At 48.1% G+C, this 10408-nt stretch overlaps 1 long non-coding RNA gene across 1 annotated transcript; it reads left to right on the forward strand.

The window, feature by feature from the left end:
* Positions 1-3677: 3677 nt before the first annotated feature.
* On the forward strand, positions 3678-7710 carry LOC106149703. Its single transcript, XR_001236028.1, has 3 exons — positions 3678-3797; positions 5702-6135; positions 7530-7710. It is a non-coding gene; the product is annotated as an uncharacterized LOC106149703 (long non-coding RNA).
* The last annotated feature ends 2698 nt before the right edge of the window (positions 7711-10408 follow it).

Consider the following 10408-nt stretch of genomic DNA (forward strand, 5'->3'; position numbering starts at 1 on the left):
GCCAGCCAATACTTTTGATTGCTGGTATCTGCTGCTCATGATACTGCCACCAGTTGACACCAGTGAGGGCTGGATATAGTCAGTCTGTACTGCTGGTTGCTGCTCTCTGTTGCTGATCCTTTTTTTGGCAGCTAGTCCCTCGAGTTCTTTAGGGACAAGAGCCCTTAGTGTTTATAGCTATTTTTAAAGCAACAGCTGTATCCACACTACTTACAAGAGGAGTCACAAATAGATTTATGCTACCTTCCAGGCTCATATTACCTAAGAAATAAGTCATGAGTAGATTTATGGGAACACTAGAGAAAGGCCTTATTTAAACAGGACCTGTACAGCAGCAGTAGTACAGAGGGGTCAGTGCACTAGACGGAGCCATCCTAGACCAAACCAAGGAGTGTACCAAGAGTGCTGCTTATGGCATCACAGCAGGCCTGTGATTGGTCCAAATTTGGGCCTGCTGACTGGTCCTAATTGGAATGAACTCAAGCCTTCAGATCTCAGCCTACTGATTGTTCCAAATTCAGTTTTACTGCTTGCTTCAAATTGAAGTCTGCTGTGGTCAGGGTAGACACCTCCTGAAGTGAGTACTCTGTGTTCAGCACTGATGCCCTGGGGCTAGTTCAGAGAAACATGAGATGTGGCTATTTGATTGATAGCTTTCAAGTCTTTGTGAAAATGATGGTGCTAAAGCTGGGACTCTCTAGGAGGGATAGCTGTATTAATCACAGCTTATTGGGATTTGGGGATAATGAGCCTAGATCCCTTATTGCTCTCCGCCACTTTAGGGGCAGTTTCCCTGCTGCTTCCTCAGAGAAGTGGAAACATCCAGAAAGACAGGAATCAGGAAGGGAGCACCATGGATGACAACTGAGCTGCACCTAACCTTAGGGTACCCAGCATTAACTGGCAGGAGGATGTACTGGTCCAGTCCAATCTCAGGAGACTTAGGAAGAGTGAAGGGAAGCAATGGGAAGGGGCACTACAGCTGTCAGCCAAGTCACACTCTGAAGCTATCATAGAGAAAAAAAGGGGGAATCAGGTACTTCCAGCTGGTCCACTCTTAGGTTCTTCTTGTCTGTGGATATCTTAATTTCTACTTCAATTTTGAAGGATGATTTTCCTAGATGCAAAATTCTTGACTGACTTGCTTTTTAATAAGCACAAAATGTCATCCCACTGCTTTTCCATCTCCATCGTTTCTGATGAGAAGTCAGTGCTTAACCTTACCAAGCATTTGGCCCCAACGTCGCGGTACCAGTTTTGTAGAGGACAATTTCTCCACAGAGCAGGGGAGCGGGGATGGTTTCAGGATTAGATTCTCATAAGAAGCATGTCACCTAGATCCCTCACATGCATAGTTCACAGTAGGGTTCTCGTTTCTATACGAATCTAATGCTGCCACTGATCTGACAGGAGGAGGAGCACAAGCAGCAATGCTGGAGTTGGGCAGTGGCTGTAAGTATAGATGAAGCTTCACTCTTGACTGCCACTCACCTTTTGCTGTGTGACCAAGGGCTTTGGGAGCCCCATCACACATGATCCACCATTCTTTCTATTGCTGCTTTGAAAGTACTCTTCTTGGGCCTTTTCACTATTATGTATGTAGTGTGCATCTCTTTGAGTTTATCCTAATTAAAGTTTATTGAGCAACTTGAATATATATACATATATATTTTTTTTTCTTTAAACTTGGGGATCTTTTTCAGAGATTATTTCTTCACATTCACTCTGCTGTATTCTCTCCTTTCAGTTCTTTGAGTACATATCCAGAAGTGGAAATGCTAGATCATATTTAATGCTTAATTTTGTAAGGATTCACCATACTGCTTTTTACAGTATCTACATGATTTACATTCTATCTACAATGCCAAAGGAGTTCTACTTTTTCACCTCATCAGTGCTTATTTTCTCTCTCTCTCTGTGAGTGTGTGTGTGTGTGTGTGTGTGTGTGTGTGTGTCTTTATGACAGCCTCCTAATAAGGATAAAGTGGTATCTCATTGTTGATTTGATTTGCATTTTCCTGGTTGTTAGTGATGTTGGGCATCTTCTTGTGCTTATTAGCTATATTAATACATCTTCTTTGGAGAGATATCTATTCAAACCCCTTTCTTGATTTTTATTTTGTTGTAATTTTTGAGCCTAAGAGTTCTTCATATAATTTGGATATTAATTCCTCATCAGATGTTGATTTGAAAATATTTCCTTTCCGTTTTGGTGGCTTTTAATTGTATTGATAGTGTCCTTTGATAATGAAGGTTTTTTAATGAAAGAGTGAAGCTCAATTTATTGTTTTTTTCTTTTTGCATGTATTTTTAGTGTTTTCTCCTAAGAAATCATGAAAAATACAATGTTATGAAATTTTTTCCCTATGTTTTCTTCTAAGACATTTTTCATTTTAGCTTTTGCATTTAGATCTTTGATTCAGTTTTGTATTAATTTTGTATATAGTGTCAGGTAGGAGTCTAACTTCATTGTTTTGCTTGGTGCTACCCAGCTTTCTCAGCAGCAGTTGTCAAAAACATTGTTCCCTTATTGAATGGTCTTCACATCACTATTCAAAATCATGTAAGGTAGATTTGAAGCTTACTTCTGAGCTCTCCGTTCTATTCTATTGGCAGATATGTCTGTCCTTAAAGAGCACCACATTGCCTTTATTCCGAGAGCTCTGTAATACATTTTGAAATCAAGAAGTTTAAGGTCTACAAATTTGTTCTTTGTTTTCAAGATTGTTTTGACTTTTGGAGACCCTTGAGATTTCATCTAAAGTTTAGGATGCATTTTTCTATTTCTGCAAAAAACATGAAGTTGAACAGCACTGACTTCTTAACAATATTAGTTTTTTGATCTGTAAACATGGAATATGTTTCTCTTAATTTGCATCTTTAATTTCTTTCAGCCATGTTTTGAAGTTTTCATCATATGTGTCTTGGCATTCTTGCTTACATTAATCCTGAGTATTTTATTCTTTTTGATACTATTGTAACTGAATTGTTTTTTGAATTCCCTTTTTAGATTGTTTATTGTTAGTGTATAAGAGTGCAAGTGATTTTTGTGCTTTGGTTTAGTATTCTGTTGCTTTGATGAATTTTTAAATTAGTTCTACCAGATGTGTGTGTGTATGTACACATGTGTGCATGCATGCTCACATGCATGCAGTTATTAAGATTTTCAATATATAAGATTATGTCCTTTCTGAACAGAGAAATTTTTTTAACCAATTTAGATACATTTTATTTTTTTCTTGCTTGATTGCTCCAACAAAAGTGAGAAAAGCAGGCACATTTTTCTTTTTCTTGATCTTAGAGGAAAAGCTTTTAAGTTTGTACCTTGAGTTTGATGTTAGTCATGAATTTGATATTTTTTAGAAGAAATACCTCAAGTCTCTCTACTTTTGAGTCTCCTAGGAAACCCTAAGGTTAGTCCTCATGGAGTTAAATGGCCTGTACCTGTGTCCTAATGTAATGCAAAGCCCAGCCTGCCTTATTGTGCCAGTTCATTTGATCTCTCCTGGTGCATAATCTACTCTCTAATCCCTGCAATTTCCATGGTGCTAACAATTATGAAAAAGAGTCTGAGGCACAGAAATTTCACAACCTGTGTGTCAGATTACACACCATAACCGAGTTTATTAAATTTATTTTGCAGTTACTAAAAGAGATTAGATTCACTGTGCAGCTCCAGAGGGCAAAACAAAGACCAGCTGGTAGAATCCACTAGGAGGCAACTAAAGGTGCAAAGGGAAGATGCATGTCTGAGTGTCAAGCCAGCTGGTGCCGAGAGAACTACCCAGGAAGGCCAGGTGAGATCACTTCCAGGAGTGTTAAGAGCAAGGGGTTTGGGTCAGACCTAGGTGAGTTTCATTTCCTGGTTCCCAGGGGTTCAAGCTAGTAAGTTAACTTTTAGAAACCTCAATTTCTTTCTCTCTGGGCACAGAATGACGCGCAGTGTGTAGACATGATGTCATTTCATTATTTGGAGTTGGGGGAGGCTTCTTCACTTCTTGTTCCCCCAGAGGGTTTGCCCAGGTGCCTGCCCCCCACCAGCGGTGTGAATCGGCGGAGGAGCCATATGCTCCTGCCCCCTCAACCCGGCCTTAGACCCTGCCATTGGGGTGTCTGGGGACTCAGTATTCCTCCAAGAGTGGGCAACCCCTGTCTAGTCCTAGGGTTTGCAGGGGTCCATGGACTGCAGGGATGAGCCCATCTTCCAGAGTCAGCTCCATCAGTGATGAAGGGAGGTACATTCTCCATAACTCCTGCTTCGGTTCCCACTCAGCCATTCCTCCATCTGATCTGCATCCTAATTCTGTGAGGGGGGCCAGGCAGGATGAGCATGGCCAGTTGCCAGAAGAGGAAACAGAGGCTCTAGGAGGGGAAGCAATTTTCCTGACACCACCAGGAGTTGGGTGTTGGTAAGAGGACGCAGGACAAGAGGCTTGGCCATTGGAGAGAAGCAAGTGTACAAGAATGAGTCAGCCAGGGTTTCTTGAAAGAGTCGGGCAAGAAGCTGGGCAGGTGAGCTGCCTGGATGGAGGCTGCTGAGGAAGGAGCTCAGACCTGAAACAGGTGAGCTCCACACAGAGACCGAGAGCAGAGAAGCCTGCTTTCTGTGTGAACAGTGCAGAAGGCCCAAGACCAGGGTGGGGCCTCAGAGTTAAGATCAGGGCTTCACGTAGGACCCTTGAGACTCTTGAGGGACTAGACCAGCCTGGATCATTCTCTCTCCACAAAGGAAGTCAGGATGACACTCACTTGGGCCCTCTTGTGCCAGGCCCCTTTGGAGCAGCTCTGCATACATTAACTACCTTAGCACTCGACAGCTCTGGGCGGGGGCTCTTACTGGTCTCCATCTCATAGGTGAGGCTGTGGACAGAGAGGTTAAGTCACTGACACTAACCCCACACCCCTGAATGGTGGAGCCAGGATGAGTGTGGCCCCAAAACCACAGTATGTGCAGCGGCCTCTCCTCTCGCCATCCTCCTGTTCAGGCCCCTGGGAGCTCAAGCAATGATAGCAAGAAGATGGCCCTCTATAGCCAGACATGCTCTGCTGGAGCGTGGACTGCAGGCACTGCCACATAATACCCCACAAGTCAGGGCAGCACAGCTGTTTAGGGAGACTGGGCACTGACAATATGCAGATGGGTTCAAGCCCTGGCTTAGCCCCACCTGGCTGTGTGACCTTGGGTGAGCCACTTCCCCTCTCTGAGCATCCTCACTTCCTAGGACCTGCTTTCTGCCCAGAGCCATAGACATGTTCAAGGAGAGAATATATTTCACAAAACTGAGAAGCTCGAGTGATTATTGTGAGCCTGGGAGTATCACTGTCACCATGTGAGCCTCTTCCTTTTCTCCACGGGCTCAGCAAGAAGCTCCTTTTCTCTCCCCTGGAACCATTTTCCCTGAGCCAAATCCCCCAGCAGGTGGATAAGCAAAAGCCACAAGTGACTTGTCTTTATCAACATCCCTCCTACTGTTTTCCAGCTCTGTCTCCCCAGCCCTGGGGAATCAGCAAGGAAACTCCCTGCCTGTCTCCAAAGCTCCACTGCTCCTCAGGTCCCAGGTTTATTAGGAACCTGGAATATCAGACCAGGGCCTACTGTGGGGCTTCACAGCCCAGTTCCTTTACTGTGCAGGTGGGGAAACCGAGTCCTGAATAGGGAGCAGCAGTGCAGGGATACCAACAGTTATGCCAGCATTTGCAGGTACAGGTAATGAGAAGGAAAGCAGTGCGACTGATTGCAGCATAGAGCAAGGTAGACTCCAGGAGCACCTCTGGCTTTAGGAGTGGCTGCAGCAGCACCAACCTTCACATCCTCTCCGTTGAAATTCCACAGGAAAGATCAAGTAAGTTTTGTTTGTTCTTCCATTTCCAGAAAAAGTTTTAACGTAACTCATTGGCTCTTACAAGTCATGGGGCATCCCTGAACGAAGGGAACTTGGGTGAACCATCCCTGAGTCTACACATCTGCCATTCGCCAGGGCTACCGGGGACACTGTCTAAACCAGGCTTCTTGGCTCCACCTCTGAGATTCTTACTAGATCTGGACTGGAGAATGAGAACCCCAGGGATTCTACTGGCTTCCTGCTCTTGCCAATTCTCAGATGGGCTCTACACAACCATGGTGGCGGAGACCAGGTAGGTGTAATTCCAACAACTCGCTCAGTGACCTGAACCCAATGCCTGTCCCTCTCTGGGTTCCAGGCCCCTCCCCTGTGTAATCATCATGGTTGGAAACTTTCTTTCCAGTGCTGCCATTTTGGCTCCTGGATCTGCATTGATGAAGTATTTGGTGGATGGGGAAATGGGGCCCAAAGTGAACAGCAGAGGTGGGATCCCAGCCAGGCACATGTGAGATGGGTAGAATATTTGGGCCAAGGTTGGGCCAATGGTCAGATTGACCTTGAGGCCTTGAGGAGAGGGGAGGAACTGGAACCCGGAACGAGGAACCTTGAGATGCGGTGATGAGCTCACAGCAGCAGGTGGGGACAGGTCCCCCCGGTCCTTGGGGCTGAGGGGTGGGGATCTGATGTGAGTGCAGAGGGGGCCCTGAAGGGTTTACTCAGGGAGAGAACATGATGGGAGTACTCACAGCCATCACTCTGTCAGTGGAGTGAGGATGAGTGGGGTCGGGAGACCAGCTAGGAACTGCCCAGGTAAGGGTTTGTGGGCTGTGGTTGGTGAGAGAATGGAAAGAATGCGGAGACTTGGGTTAAATTCTGAGGCTGGCTGAAACCAATGAGTGAATGACCTGATAGGCGAGGGGCTGGTGTTGGTACTGCGGAGGTGGAGCAGGGACCTGCTCCTCAGACCCTTTCATGCTCCTGACTTGGCCGCAGGGTTCTGGGATAAGCAGCTGTCCCAGCGTCACGGCTGAGGAGCTCCTGTCCCAAACCCTGGGTAATCCTCCCATTGTTTCTCCTCTTGTCCCCTTGTCCCGATAGGGCTAGAAAGAGATGCTCAGAGGAAGAACGAAGGTTGGGGAAACAAGGTGTCTTCTTTTGCATCATTCCTGGTAGGACCAGTGATCTTGAGCAAGATCCTGCCCACCCTGGGCCTCAGTTTCCCACATGCAAAATGGGGACGTCCTTCTACTTCCTACTTTTACCCATAAAACAAGTTTGCTGACCAAGAGTCCACCACGAGAGCAAGGCTAGGGTAGGGCAAAGGGGCTTGAGAGGGCATTACCACCCAGAGAGTAACAAATGAGCTCTGCCAGGAAGACCCGAGAGGCCCAACGCCCCCTCCTCCATGGGTCTCCGTGAAGACTGGAGGGGTAACTACTCAGAAAAAGCTCCCAGGAACTCTCCCCATTTACCCTCCCTGGGATGAACTGAGTTTGGTATAGGGACATTTAAATTAGAAATGTAACCGTCATTTCTGATGATAAAGGAATGGAATAATACCTTGAAAGTGTTAAGCACTGCACTAGGGAGGCTGATAGGCTGAGATGGGCAGCACAGCCTGGCCTCTGAGCTGAGCTATTTCAGAAGCTCAAGAAATGAAGCAAAGTTTTGTTTCCATAATTGCAGGATCGAGAACCAGAGTGACGAGCATGTCTCGAGGGGGCAGCAGTGCACTGGAGTCGGCCCGAGTCAGCCTGAACTGAGGGGGAAGGTTCAGAAATTTTGTCAGCCCATTGTTTACCACAGGCGTTATTAAATATTATTATGTTAACTTGTGATGAGATAAATTACATTAAAAACAAAGGGAACAAATACTCAAAACTCAATCAGTTCCTAATTGCCTCCTAGTATCATGCTGCTGTGCTGGCTTTCGGGGCTGTTTGCATCTTTTGCACCTGTGTGGTGGAGGGACTCCACAATAGCGTGTGACTCAGGTCTCTTCCAAGCTTTCTGCCCAGTGATATCTCACGGGTAGCTTGAAACTGACCACAGTGGAAATGTTGACACCACGGACACTGGCAAACACCACTAATCAGGGCTTTTCCTTCTGCAGAGCCAGTTGTTGGCTATTTGTCAGCAGAAGCACAAAGGCAAGAAAAGAGGAAATGAGATTCCAGCGAGGAGGCAGAGGTTGCAGTAGGAGTTACCCAGCCCCAGCCCCAAACCATGGGCACAACCTGTCTGGGGGTAGATTGGCTCACAATGATGCTCCAGGTCAGAGCAGAAATACCCGTGGGGGCCATAGCTGGCGGACCTCCTGAGGAAGACCCTAGACAAGACAAGCCCGCTTCCTGTTCCCTATGACCTGACACTTCAATACCCATGGGTCATGCCTCGTTACCTGAGAGGTCACTACATTGTCCCCATGGGCATGGCCAGCTGTCTGACTTTTAGGATAACCAGGATGGCTGGTCACCTGTCCCCTTACCTGGGGTGGAAAATACCATTAACTCGCTCTCTCTGGGCACTCAGCTGGGGACCTGCCTATTACACCAAACTTTCACTGTTCAAGGTCAAAAGCAAGAGGCACAGTCACTGCACTCAGTCTGCAGATGAGAAAAAAGGTGCTCAGAGAGGGGAATAAACAGCCAGGAAGAGGGAACCTCACCTGCAAGCCCCACCTGCCACTCCACGGACAGCCCTGCTCCTACATCTGCCACCCATACCCCAGGTACCCTCCTACCATCCCTTGTCACCAGCCCCATCTCCCATACTCTGGCCTGACCAGGTGCTGCTGCTCTTGTCCTTACACATGGGTCCACAGGAGCACACACTTCAATGTCATATGCCCCCGTGCACACACTCAGTCCAGCCCAGGACTCCTCCCTCCCGATGGGTCTTCATCTAACCTCACCTCATCCTGCCTGCGCAGCCCCCTCAGGCCCCCTCAGAACTCTCATCTCCAGGTGCCAGGACACCCACTGTCACACTTAAAGGTGAGGGAAGAAATGGGGAGAGTAGAGCGGAATCTTATTTAATTATCTGTGGCAGGAACCAATTTTTCAGGTGATAATTATAATAATTAAAACTCCTCTTATCAGTGGTGGGAAGGGAGGTGCTGAAAGAAGAGAGGGGAGGGGAGGAGCACAGTGAATGATGGGAGAACAGGACCTGCCGGAGGGGCAGCTCCTGCTGTTCCTGGGGGACCCCACAGGAAGTACTGCGGCAGGAAGTGTTGGGGGAGGGGGAAGCTGAGAGGAGAGCTGAAGGGCACCCTTCTGGGGACGCACAGGACAAGCCCAACTTCCTCTGCCCAGCCCTTGGGCCTTTGGCTGGCCTAAGAGGAAAGGAGGCAGACAGGGATTGGACTCTGACTGTGAATGGGGCCTCTCACAGGCACTCAGTCTTCTCCGGGAAGAAAGTGACTTCAGGAGAACAAGAGAACTGAAAATCAGCAGGGTCCCGTAGTGGCTGTCCTCACTCTGTGCTGTCACATGCTCCTTGGCAGGGCTCTGCCAGTGGCCTGCTATGTGGGCTTGGATGGGTCACCCACCCACTCTGTACTGCCTCGGTTCTTGGCAACTGCAGAGTGTCCCCAGAAGTCCATGAATTGAAAGCTTGGCCCCCCAGAGAGCAATGCTATGAGGAAGTGGTGGAACCTTTAGGAGGCAGAGCTTAGTGAAAGGAAGCGAGGTCATCATCGGGGGCATGGCTTTGACGAGGCACTGGGATCCTTGCCCCCTTGCTTCCTGGCTGCCATGCTGGGCACTGCTTCCTCCCCCATCTACCCTCACCATTATTCTCTGCCTCACCACAGGCTCAAAGTGATCGGGGCTGAGCAACCTCTGACACTGTGATCCCAAACAAACCTTCCTCTTGTTGAGTGATCTCAGTTATATGTTGTCGTGGAAAGATGACTAACACAGACACCTGCCCAGCCAACTCCTCGCTGCGGGACCTGCAAACCCACTCCCAAGGTGCCACAAGACAGCAGGGCCTCTTCTCTACTGCGGACCCCTGTCCTCTGTCCAGCCCAAGGCCTCACAGCTAGGAGGCTTCCCAGTAGTGCTGAAGGCCTCAGAGAGCCAGGTCACGAACTGCCTGTGGTAGGTTTTCTAACCTACACTAAACAAAGGTGTAGACAGGTGCAGTCAGTCATCCAGTGGAGCGCAGCTGGGGTAGGGGGCAAACGTGAGGCAGGGACAGTCAGTGCTGAGCTGGGGAGCAGCACGGCTCCTGGGAGGGACAGCTGGAACTGTCTGCACTTGGATGATAATTCAGTGTTTCACAAGGTTCCAGCCACCACCCAGGAGGCTCCAGTCTGCATGTGTGAGGCCTCCATCATGGTGACTTTGAGGAGGAGGGGCAGGACCAGCCTTTATTTACGTAAAAGCTCTGCCTTCTCCAATCAACTGGGTTCTCAGAGATGAGAAAACCAGGGGCTGGCCAGTCACCGGGAGGCTGGAGCAGAGGTGAGTGGAGCACCATGCCCACACATCCTTTCCCAGGCTACTTTTCCCATCTTGAGCTCTGTCAGTCCTCCCAATAGCCCTGTGTCCAGGGCA

Source organism: Chinchilla lanigera, unplaced genomic scaffold, assembly GCF_000276665.1.
Source record: "Chinchilla lanigera isolate Chin_1 unplaced genomic scaffold, ChiLan1.0 scaffold00051, whole genome shotgun sequence".
Lineage (NCBI taxonomy): Eukaryota > Metazoa > Chordata > Mammalia > Rodentia > Chinchillidae > Chinchilla > Chinchilla lanigera.